A 13715-nucleotide genomic window follows, 5' to 3' on the forward strand; every position below is an offset into this window, starting at 1 on the left:
TCAGCATACCAAAAGTTCATTATGTTTCTATATACTAGAATGAAACAGGTAAAAATAAAATTTTAAACAATACATCACACTAGAAAAAAAATCTGAAAAATACTCAAAAAAATCTAATGAGTGATTTGTGTGACATTATTGCTACAAATTATGGAAACATTATTGAGTTATTAAAGAAGACACAAATGTAGCAATATACCATGCCCATTGGCTGGAGGAAATAAATGTGATGAAGTCAGTTCTCTCCAAATTTTCTTATAGATTTAATGCAATAAAAAAAATTCCTCTTTTTAAATTTTAAAATAAAATAATCTCTGTATTCTCTTGGTTCCTGATTCCATTTTTATAATAATATAATTATAAGATGTATAATTTTTTAAATTATCTCTACATGTCAGAAATTTCTATGCTTTATGTCATTTGAAGCTCACAACCATCTACCAAGGCACATATTCACAGAGGGCATGTAAGAGATTAAACAGTGATTATACCTTGTATCATGAGGCTATGTAGTGAAATTTGAATCCAGATTTAAGTCCAAAAAATCGTCCACTTTTAACACACATGACCTAGCAACAATTCAATCCTAGTGTCTACTCTATGCTAAGTGGAGAGAAACAATTGAATCCTTCCCAGAAGCTAAGCTTGAGGGACAATTAGAATTTCCTCATAGATATGCTCCCACCCTGTTCTGTGACCAAAGCAGTTAAACCTTCCAATGGCCAATGTCAGCTTCACATCCTAGGACTTGGCCCTGGCTAGTGGGAGAGGAAGGCCCCTGCTTCTAATTATTCAAATTTGATCTCTGAGGAAACATGTCCAGAGACCCCCCAGGAAACCCATAATCTTCTCTGGGTGACCTAAGGTTGGGGGACCAAGTCCTGCAGGGGACATTTGTTCATCCACACCCAGGGGCAACCCTGTCTTCCAATAAGACATCTTTTACTCTGAAGGTTTAAAACACTAATGATGCCAATGGGCCTTTTTCCCTCTCCCTGCCAAGAATAGGATCAGGTATGGACAACAAATTCTAATCCCTCACCCTCTGCCCTTCTCAGAATAACCAGTAAACATGCAGATATGTGTCCTAAGGTGCATGCACTCAATTCCCTGAGGGATGGGACCACTCCAATCTCCAGGCTCTCCTGGACCTAAGTCACTGAAAAATTCCATTTTAAAAAAAAAATTACTGAAGCTGGTATTAAAATTAATATGGAAATGCAAAGATCCAGAATAACCAGAGCAATATGTCAGAAGAAGAAGAATCCAGAGGACTTCCAATCACAGATATCAATTCTTTTAATAAAGCTAGATTATTTTAAAAATTATGTCATCGGTGCAAGTATAGACAGACAGACCAATAAAATAAGTGAAAATCAAGTCTAAAGTAGAGGGGGGAGGGGAAGGGCTGGGGAGAAAAATGAATGAATATGATATTAAGTGAAAGACCATAGGTTCTCCAAAAGTTACACTGGTATAAACAAATGGAAAAAATATTGAGCTTTACTCAAAAGTACAGACATTTTATATGTTACATTTTTTCTTCGAATATGTGATACAGTTAAAGGATACAGCGTATAAGTAAAAATGTGAGGTTGATTTCACACTTGGAAATCAATCTATGTAATTAATTTTGCTATAAGTTAAAAGAGAAACTATAAAATAGATTTACAATGAAATTAAACACCCATTTGTAATAAACTGTCTAGCAAAGTAAAACAGAAGAAAACAACTTTATGAACAGTATCTACAAAATTTCTACACATAGGGAGAGAATGAATAGTTAGAGCACAGAGAATTTTAGGGCAGTGAAAATGCTCTGTATGATATAATTATGGATGCATGTCATTACAGTAAAAAAAAAACTATATAAAACTTCTAATATAATACTGCAACATTGAAAATTGTGTCCTGAAATTGGTCCCAGGATCAGGATACCCAGTCTCACCATTAATATTTAGTATGTATTGAACATAGTAGTTGGTTCTTGATGATAAAGGGAAAAAAATGAGATATTAAAACAGAAAATCACATACTGCCATTTTTTTCTAAATTTGGTGTATGTTATGATTAACTATATAGTGAAAAACCCATGCATAATTTATTAAAAATGGTAAGTGAATTTTACAAAATTACTGGATGCAAAAAGAACTTAGAAAAATCAACTTTACATATGCTACCAACTACAAATTAGAAAATAAAATTTGAGGAAATTTTTAAAAATGACAAAACCATAAAAGATGAAACCTAATTTAGGAATGAATATAACAAAAAATATTTAAGCCCTCAGCAATTGTAGGTATAAAAAATTTAACAATGCATTTAAAAGAGATAAATCAATGTAAACTGATAACACATTTGTCCATGGAATGGAGGACTTATTATTGTAACAAAGTTTACAATCTTTAGATTGATTTATAGGTTCAGTATAATCCCAACATAAATCCTTTCTCCCTTCCTTGCCCCAACTTCCTTTCTTTTCCTGCTTTTCCTTCCATCCTTCCTTCCTTTCTTCCTTTCTTCCCTTCTTTTTCCTTCCTTTTAGAACCTCAGAAGCTTATTGTAAAATTTATTCAGGAAGGCAAAACACCACAAATAGCAAAGATAATCTTGAGGAAAGAGAATAAAGTTGCAGAAGCTACATGACCAGATACTATGGCCTGTTAAAAAGCTTTAATAATTAAAGAAACACTCTCCTGAGGACAGACAGACTGAGCTATGGAATGACTCTAGAAACAGATCCACACACTTATTGTTACCTGACTTAAAACAGAGGTATCACTATTTTCCAAAAGAGAAAGATCTTTTCAATAAATGCTATTAGGTAATTTGTATATTTATTTTGAGAAAAAAATAAAAGAACCTGAGCACCTACCCATACCCTATACAGAATCAGTCCTAGATAAATGTGAAAGGTAAGCAATAAACATTTTAGAGGAAAACATAGTGAGAAGTGTTTGTGATATTGGAATATGTACAAATTTTAAAACAGAACACACGAAGCAATAACTATATAAAATTTTAAAAAATTAATTGAACTGTTTTAAGAAATTCTATTCATCAAAATTAATAATGTGGAAAGGGAAACTCTCATTGGGAGAGGATATTTTTATTAGATGTACAGAATCAAACACGTATATCTCACAGTGGACCCATATGTAAAAGATAAAAATAACTCTTACAAATCAATAAATATTTCACATGAAATACTACAAAAAGATGACACAAGACATGAACAAGCACTTCTCGAAAGAAAGTATCTAAATGACCATTAAACTTGTGAACATGTTTTTAATTTCATTAAGTATAGGATAATGCAAACTTAAACCACAGTGACACCTGTACACTTCATCCCGAAGGGCTAGAAACAAAATATTGGAAAATATCAAATCTTGACAAGGATGTTGAGTGATCATAACTATTTTCACTGCTGGTAGGAATGCACCTTGATATAACTACTGTGGAAATACATTTGGCAGTATTTGCTACTCTGAATAAGAGTATCCCATGACTCAGCAATTTCAATGTAAGTAATGCCCCCAAATAGAAATACATTTAAGACTAAGCCAATCTAGATTGAATATTGATGTTGATAAAAGTAATGTAGGAGTAGCTGTCTTTGGGGGAGGTTGTTTTGTATTTTATCTGTGAGTGCTTCATTTCTGTTTTATTCACTAGTTTGTTTTATTTTTTTAGATTCTACATATAAATGATACCATAAAATATTTGTCTTTCTCTGTCTGACTTATTTCACTTAGCATAATACCCCCCAAGTCCAACCATGCCCTTGTTGCAAATGGAAAATTTCCATTTTTAATGGCTAAGTAGTATTCCATTGTGTGTATATATATATCCATTTTTATCCATTCATCTGTGGATGGAAATGCAAGTTGCTTCCATATCTTGGCTATTCCATGATATTGTTATGAAGATTAGAGTGCATGTATCTTTGCAAATTAGTGTTTTAATTTTTTTCAGATATGTAACTAGGAGTGGAATTCCTGGATCATATGGTAGTTCTATTTTAAAAAGTTATTTGTGAAGTATGCTTTTGTTAATATGTATATTACACTTCAGGAATAAGTTTAAAACACCACAAATAAGGGGAAAGCAGCTATGCATATGTATTATTTCCCCCTGTGAATTTTTAAAACAGTACAAGAATTGTTCTAATATTTCTCCATTTCAGCAGCCATGAAGTCATCAAAGCCATTGCATTAAGAGGAGAAAATGAAAGGCTGCAAGAGAAACTAAAATGCCTGTCTTACAGACACAGTGGTGTGATTCCAGATCTCTGAGCTGCAGCAGAAAAGAATTAACCTAAGAGAAACTGTGGAAAGTTATCTAACAAAACTTTATTTGTATAGGAATATAAAGATACTCTGTATAATTTCCAGATATCCCATTGACTTTGTTTAAAACTTAAAATGCTTCAGGTGTAATTAACAAATGATATCTTTTCTCCTCTGTGAGAGTCTCAAAGGAGCAAAGAAACCCATATATTCTTCTCTGGGCCAGTACCATTTTGTAAACATCTTTCTTATGATTTTTGATGGAAGCTAGGCATTTACTTTGATGTGGTAAGTTTGTACTCTTTGGTAAAGAAATATCTCTAAAAATGGACTTAGCATTATTAAGAAACTAACAAGATCTTGAGATTTTTATAATTATTTTCTTTCACTTGGATCCTTAATCAAGAGGTCAAATATGATATTGTCATTTTTAGTTAGTGGGATTTATTTCAGCATTTCAGATATGCCATGTATTTCTCAAATTTACCAATATCATTGAAAGGATCAATGTCATTTGAAAGTTACTATTTTTGTTGTTGAAGGGAAGGCCAAAGTAAAATATTAAAGCATCTATTTCACTACATGGTGACTCCATCACACCATAATGTCTGATTAGTATTTGAAATGCCATCATATTGTCCCTTGAATGACTAAATGCACATCTAAATGAGATTGGAACTAAGATTAAAATCTATTCAAATACAGATTTAAGCAAAAGACAGTCCTTGCAAAATTATAAAAATGGAATGTGTATTTTGCCTAAAATTACAGTGTCTTTACCATTCTTTTTTAGGAGCTCTTAGTAAAACTCCCTTTATTCCTTCTCAAAAATTATTTTTGTGTTTAAATATATCAATTTAGATATATATTTTTTATCTCTCATTGTAGAATACATTTACTGTCACTTATTTTAGTGTTGAATGTGTATTTGGTGCACAGGGCAGGGACGGAAATGATTTAACCTCCCTAATCTCTCTCCTCAGCATAGCTTTATAGTGATGGTCCAATACTAAGCCTTGCCTGTTGTATTTTTACATGTTTCAAGAATCTTGACAGAAAAAAAGATTTAAAGTTCAGAACCGGACCATCTTCACTGATTATGTAAAATAATATAAGTAGAATTTTGTTTTTCATTTAGTGCTTTACACAGAACTCTAAGGATGGTGAGAAAAATATTTCACAATTTTCTCACATACAAGGAGACTGGTACTTATTAGCATGTATTTAGAAAAGAACACACCCCCTAACCTCATTTATCCAGCCAGTTGAGATTTGTACATAAAAATTTATATAATTTTATATCCACTGAAATTTGTCCCCAAATGGATTGTCTGTTGTTAATTAATTCAGTGTTCCTGAACAAGCCACAATAACCTACTTTCTGTCTCTGTGGATTTGTCTGTTCTGGGTATTTCACAGGATGGATATGTGCAATATGTAGCTTTGTATACTTGGCTTCTTTCACTTAGCACAGTGTTTTAAAGGCTCATGGATGGTGTAGCATGTATCAGTATCTCTTCCCTTTTATGGCTCATTCATTTTCCATTGTATGGATATATCATATGTATTCATTACTAGATGGACATCTATGTGGTTTCTACCTTTTGACTATTATGAAAAATGTTGCAATGAACATTTATGTACATGATTTTGTAGGAGCATGTGTGGTTTTCAGAACTTTGAGGCACATATCCAGGAGTGGAATTGCTGGGTCACAGTGGCAAATCTATGGTTAATTTATAGAGTGACTGCCAAATTATTTTCATAGTGGCTACACCATTTTACATTCCTTAAAACAATGGGTAAAGGTTCTAATCTCTCTACACCCTTGTCAGCATTTGCAATTTTTTTTTTAAATAGCCATGGTGGGAGGGGTGGTATGAAGTGATATCTCATTGTGTCTTTGATTTGTTGGATATCTTTTCATGTGCTTATTGTCCATTTGTGTATCTTCTGTGACAAATTTCTATTTAAGGTCTTTGCCTGTTTTCAAATTTGTGTCATTAAGTCTTTTTGTTGTTGAGTTATAGAAATCGTTTCTATATTCTGTATACTAGATTCTCATTAAATATATGATTTGCAATTTTTTTCTATTGTGTGAGTCACATTTTTAATTCTTTGAGAATGTCCTTTGCTGCACAAAGTTTTGTTTTGTTTTGTTTTAATTTTGATTAAGTCCAATGTATCTATGTTTACTTCTGCTGTTTGTGCTTTTGGTGCCATGTCTAAGAAACCTGTAAACAGCTTAGCTGAGCAGGGGGAGAGAGAGAACTAAGGTGCCATGTGTTGAGCTAGCCAATTAAACCAGCAAGCCATAAATAAAAGATGTAAGACTTAAATCACTTATTACAATGATAATCTCAGATATATCTCATGAAAGTTAACAATTATTTTGATATTCATTTCCAGTATATGTTTCCCAAATGGCTTGGATGCACAAATGCAATCTGACAGTGTTGAATGAATTCATCCTAATAGGAATCACGGACCTCCCTGAGCTGCAGGCTCTGTTATTTGGACTCTTCCTCATTGTATAAATGGTCTCAGTGGTGGGTAATCTGGGCTTGATCATCTTCACCAAGATAGATCCTCACCAGGCTACAAACACCCATGTACTTTTTCCTCAGACACCTGGCTTTCACTGATCTTGGTTATTCAACAGCTATTGGGCCCAAAATGCTAGTCGACTTGGCTGTAGATGAGCATGCAATCTCTCATAACTGGTGTGCCCAGATGACTGTCTTTGGTGTGTTTATCATCAGTGAACTTTTCATTCTGTCTGCAATGGCCTATGACCACTCTGTGGTCATCTGTAACCCCCTGCTCTACACAGTCATCATGTCCCAAAGATTATGTCAGGCACTCATAGCAATCCTCTATCTCTACGGTGTCTTTTTGTCTTTGCTGACCATCATAAAAATTTTTACTTCATCGTTTTGTGGCTATAATGTCATTAGGCAGTTCTACTGTGACTCTCAGCCACTGATGTCTTTGCTCTGCACAGAGACACTGGAGATTAAGTCGATAATTCTGATCTTTTCAGTTTTTAATTTGATTTCATCTCTTCAGATAGTCCTTGTGCCCTATAGTTTGATCCTGGTCACCATCCTTAAGATGAACTCTGAAGAAGGCAGGCACAAATCTTTCTTCACCTGTGGGTCTCACCTGACAGTGATAATCATATTCTACAGTACTCTATTCTTTATGTATGTGAAGTCCAAATCCAGTGATTCATTTGATGCTGATAAAATGGCCTCTTTATTTTACACTTTAGTAATACCCATGCTAAATCCTATGATCTACAGTTTGAGGAACAAAGAGGTGAAAACTGCCTGACTTAGAACCTGGAGAATGTGTGCAACTATTCTACTTAAAATTCACTGTAGGATATGCTAACAGCAAATTATATATTAATCTATGTATACTGTAACTAGCATTGTTTTAGCTCTGTAATGTTACCTCTATGGGATAAACAAAAATCAATGTATGATAAGCATATAAATAAAGAAAATGATTTATTATTTTCAAACCAAAGTATATCACAGACAGATGACTAATTCCTGCTCATACTTTAGATATCTACCCATATCTAGTTTCTAGTCCAAATGGCGTGTCATTCCTACATGTTCTCACACATAGCCTGTTTACCATATAAAGAATAGATGTATGAAATTATCATATATTATTGACTACGATGAAGAAAGAAACAAAAAAAGTCACAACATGGATTTGTGACAAATAAAGTGACCTAAAATGCAACAAAACAATTTACAGCAAAATAACACAGTAAAATATATGCACAGAAAATATTACATTTTTGCAGACCACATTGATCATGCTGGGTATATATCAAGCATAGTAGAATATGTGTCAAGTTAGACAAGAAGAGTTGGAGTGAATATTGGACATAATGGAAGAATAAGAAATACTGAAATGTAACACAGGCAAATGTAATGAAAGAGAAGACCTAAAGAGATCATGACAATACAATATAAAATGAGAATGGGAAGTGTAAGTAACTAATTAGTCTCTCTATGTTCAAAAAGAAAAAAAAAGAAATTAGTGAAAAAATAATTGAAGGAAATCACACTTCATACACATAATGCATTATTACTTTAAGTTCATTTAATCATTTAAATAATGTGATTGGACATTGTTTAAAATGTCTTGATTATCACCTATTTGTGGAGACCATTGTAGATGGGAGGAATACTGACAAGGTTGTTGTATAGATAAAATAAAGAAATCCATTTCCCTGTGGGATTGTATTAGTAAGGGTACTCAGAGAAACAGATTCAAAAGAACATTCATACATACATATGTATACATAGAGATCAGGGGACCTCAGCATTTGCTCTTTAGGACATTCAGCTAATTAGATGAAGCACACCTCTATTCAGGAGAATAACTGGCTATACTAAAATTCTATTGATTTAAATGTTAAAATCTTTAAAAAAAATCTTCACTATGACGTCTAGACTGATGTTTGACCAAATGACTGGGCACCACAGCCTGGCCAAAGGGATGCAGAAATTAACTATCAAAGCAGAAAAAAATAGAAAGTGAATAAAGAGTAAAAAGCAGGAATGCAATCTTAATCACCTACTGGTAAAAACAAATTGTTCTGTACTATTAATAAATCCACCCTTTCCTTTGTAATCTATTATGATTTCAGTGCTTCAGGGAAAATCAAGAAAGTGCTTGGCATTCCCTGAGGGAGAGTCTCATGGGGTGAAAAAGAACCCATAAATTGATCTCACTATGTGTGTCATGAAACACGTGGGGAAGCCAAGGCAGAGTCTCATTACAGGTAAACAGGTAGTATATTCCATGTTGGTGCCGTATTTTACTGATATCCAGCTTGGTGACTTGCAGTAGAGTGCTTATTCTATGACAAAGCACAGTAAAACATGAGGATGTCTGATTCACTTCTGTGTGCACCCTGCCATTGATAATGCATGGAGCAGAACAGGACAGTTTCCATTTTCCTTCAGATTGATGTACAAATATTTTCACAAAGGCTAATGAGCATCTTTGAAATGTCAGTGCCATATTGTTTATGTAATATTTAAGTTTTATATACATACTTACTTAGTCATATGAAGAAGAAAGGTCAAAACTGAGGGACAAGAAGGTCTAACTAAAGAGTCAGGAATAAAAAATTAAAATCATGGTGGAATTAAGAAGCTGCAGGTGGTCAGTTTCAAGTTTGATGTCCTGTCAAATCCTTAGTCAGTTAGTGACTATAGGCACATCTTATTCCTTTCTTAAGAATATTGTATATTTAATGAATATTGAAATCAACGTATAAATATGAATTTTTCTGATCTCTTCTGATCTCTTGTTGAGTACAAAGTGGGTTTCCACCTTGTATTGAGATGTGAAAAGCAACTTTTGGAAGCTCGCAGATCTTGAGTATCCAGTGTTACAGTGATGATACAATGTTCAGTTTCCAGTGCAATCGGACAGAAAGCACATAAAATTTTCTCAAAGAATATAGCTTTAAAAATATTAATCAGATAATCAACAGAGATAGTAAAGTAAGAAAAATTAATTTGATACCTTCCATACAACTCTGATGCTGGTAAGGAAAAGCTCTTCATCCCTCCCTTATCTTACAGAAAACTCGGCACTTATCAATGTGCTTTGTTCCTGTAGCCTTTCAACAGTGCATCTAAACAAGATTATATAACTTCTGATTCCATTTATTTAAAATATGTTTTCCTAACTGTAGTTCAGTATTTCTGACATAAGAAAGACATGTATGTGGGGACGGAATAGGATATTAGAAGCTCACAACCTTATAAACAATGTATTTTGTGAGATGAATGTGGATTTCCTATAAACATATACATAATGTAATTTTATAAACATATTTTATTTGCTTTCTCCTGACACTGATAATTTTCATATAATAAGTATCAATTATATTTACTTTTTTTTTAGTAAGCATTAATACAAATTTTTAAACCACTAATTATTTTTCTTTAGCCAGCCACCCCCATTCTATTCTGGTATTACTCTAGTTTTTTTTAAAATTTTTAATGGCTTAATTGGAATATTCATATACATCTTTACTTAATCACATTTATATATGTCTGCATTAAATGCTATACTTTGTGGCCTTAATGTAAAGGCAGGCAAAATAACATTCTAGAATTATACAATATTCTTGGTATTTTATCTTTTTATTTTATTTTTCCAGTATGATGTTGTGTAATACACAGTGATTTTAGAACTTTTTTTCTGTAAAGTAAAGAATCCCTTTATTCAAAGGATATGTTTATGAAACTTTATTCTATGAAACCAATTTCAAGGGACATCACATTCTCTTAATTTGCTCAATTTCCTCCTACTAACTTAGGTTCCTTCATAGCAAAACATACCTTACATGTTTAAATGATTCAGTATATGTCAGTTATCATGAAAGTGCACTTGGGGAGAAGGAAATATGTTGTGTTAGATAAATGTATATTAATAATATTAAGTGAGATAGAAGATAAATTATGCAAAACAAGAGCACATGGATGATCCCCATTGTAGCCATGGAGATGCAGCATGGTGGGGGGCACTTGGAACTGTTAGCTGGATAACAAAGTTCTCCATCTATTCCTCATCATACCCCTAACAGAAAAGTTAAGTCACTCAAAAAGAATGTACATGTACATGTATAATGATAATCCATTTCCAGAATCATGCTCTTTCCATTAAGAAATTAAAAACAAATACAAAAATTCCTTTGCATTTTAGGGATATTTTCAGGTACCACTATAACTACATTTAACTGTTTAATTATCACTTATCTTCCCAACAGCCCTGCAAGAAAAAGTTGATCTTGCTAATGTGTACAAAGAGATTAAGATACTTTACAACATTTGGCCAAAGTACAGTTTTGTATATGCAAAAAGTATAGGTATATATGAGATTATATCAACCTATGTATATTTCATGGAATATTTCCCTGTATAAAGACAAAAGTGTGGACTATGCTCTGTTAGAATTTCCTTATGTTTATTTACATCTCAGTCTGATATTGGCCAAGGATGTTAATTGTTTTATCCTGTCTCACCTGTAGATATAAGGATGTTCAGATGAACATTTTTTTTAAAGCATGAGCTTCTAAATGTTTCCACACACAATTGGAATTTTTATTTTAATTTTGATATCATTAGCACACATATGATGTAATATTAAGTGATTTTAACTTTGTAAATATATGATTGTCATTATATAAAAGGCAATAGAAAAGTTTACCTTCACTTTTAAAACAAGATCTAAAAGTTATATCATTTTTTTCAGAAATGCTTCCCTCATCTACTTTTATATCATTCCATATCCATATCTACACATATTATCAGGGTTGGATAATGTAGCTCTTTGGCATTTTGGGCTGTATAATTCCTTGCTGTTGAGGGCTGCCATAAAATATTAGGGTAAGTACCAGCCTTACTGGCCTCAAACCACCTCCAGTGGTAACAACCAAAATGCCTAAAAACTACAAATCTCTCTCTATTTCCAACTGTATATTTATCTCTGTTTCTTTATTATTTCTCTGTTTGTATGTTTTATTTATAGGAGGTGGATTTTTTCATTGTGCTTAAAATATACTTTTAGATTTATTGTCTTTATGTCAGCTTTGTACACTTAAAAAAAATCACCAAATTGTACTACATGATGTCATTGACTGCTGATGTTTCTATTCAGAATAGATTCTCTGATAAAACCCATATGGAAAACTACAATCAAACAGTGCTGAGTGAATTCATTCTCATGGGCATCACAGACTGCCCTGAGCTGCAGGCTTTGTTATTTGGGCTCTTCCTTGTCATCTGTGTGATCTCAGTGGTGGGCAACTTAGGCATGGTCATCCTCACCAAGGTAGATTCTGGGCTACAGACACCCATGTACTTCTTTCTCAGGCACTTGGTTTTTACTGATCTGGATTATTCAACTACCATAGGACCCAAATTGTTGGTAAATTTTGTTACAGATCAAAATAAAATCTATTATTTCTGTGCTACACAACTAGCTTTCTTTCTTGTGTTCATCATTAGTGAACTTTTCATTCTGTGGCAATGTCCTATGACCGCTACATGGCCATCTGTAACCCTTTGCTCTACAAAGTCATCATGTCATGAAGGGTGTGTTGGGTGCTGGTGGCGGTCCCCTATCTCTATTGCACATTTGTTTCTCTTCTAGTCACCACAAAGATATTTAATTTACCCTTCTGTGGCTACAATGTCATTAAGCATTTCTACTGTGACAGTCTCCCTTTGATATCTTTGCTCTGCTCACTCGTGAAATTGAACTGATTATTCTGATCTTAGCAGGTTTTAATTTGATTTTCTCCCTTCTGATAGTTCTTGTGTCTTACCTGCTTATTCTTGAATCTGTTCTCAAGATGAACTCTACTGAAAGTCGGCACAAGGCTTTCTCTACCTGTAGGTCCCACCTGACAGTGGTCACAGTGTTCTACAGGACTATGATATTTATGTATGTGCAACCAGAGTCCAGTCATTCCCTTGACACTGATAAAGTGGCTTCCATATTTTACACCCTTGTCATCCCCATGTTAAATCCCTTGATCTATAGCTTGAGGAACAAAGATGTAAAATGTGCCCCACAAAGGATGTGGAAAAAACTATGCAATGTTTTCTCTTAAAGTTTATGTACTGTAGGAATCCTATGCATTAGTTTGTGGGTTTCAAACTTTGGTCCATTTGTCTCCAAAAGGAGTAACAAGCACAAATATGTTCAAAACCCATACAGAGATGGTCTTCTATGTGGCAGTCACACTTCTATGCATTGTACAGACATTGGCACACAAAAGTGCAAACACTATCTGCTTTCCTTGATGAAGAAAGATGAATTATAAATATAATTAAGTAAATTTTATCATACCTCAGAATGCATGAGGACATTACAGACTCTAAGAGCAGATAAGGAGATTGGGTATACCAGATGGGTGCGAGGATAAATAGTAGGTACAGAAGAGGAGTTCAGATGATTATTGTTATTTTCAACTATTAGAATAAACTTTCCAGTGTCTACATGTATATTTGGGCAGGTGCATGTGTTTTTGTGTAAGTATACCCTTCTGTTTTGGCTTCATACTCTTGTAAGGCATGTGTTAAACTTGAACTTATCATGGTTTCAAAGAGGCTTATTGTAGTGGAATGATTTGAACACATCAATCATCTAACTTCATTCAGATGCTCCCATACCACACGGAGGATCTTAGGATCCTGTTCTATTTTCATCAGTGCAGTTGTTTTCATATCTAAGTCCTGCAAAGTTTATTAGCTCAACTTACTCTGGGATTCAGTAACTCACAAAAGTCAGCATGACATCTTCATAATCTAAGTCAGTCTGTGTCTCTATAGCAGTGGAAATACCAATTAAGATATATTTTCCTGATTGTAA

General features: G+C 33.5%; 3 pseudogenes; all 3 read left to right on the forward strand.

Annotated features, from left to right (window-relative positions):
* The window catches only part of LOC140694430 (olfactory receptor 8K3-like), a 47183-nt pseudogene that overhangs the window by 22584 nt on the left and 10884 nt on the right, over positions 1-13715 (forward strand).
* LOC140694508 (olfactory receptor 8K3-like) lies at positions 6517-7628 on the forward strand (annotated as a pseudogene).
* LOC102536414 (olfactory receptor 8K3-like) lies at positions 12009-12954 on the forward strand (annotated as a pseudogene).

Source organism: Vicugna pacos, unplaced genomic scaffold (assembly GCF_048564905.1).
Source record: "Vicugna pacos unplaced genomic scaffold, VicPac4 scaffold_21, whole genome shotgun sequence".
Lineage (NCBI taxonomy): Eukaryota > Metazoa > Chordata > Mammalia > Artiodactyla > Camelidae > Vicugna > Vicugna pacos.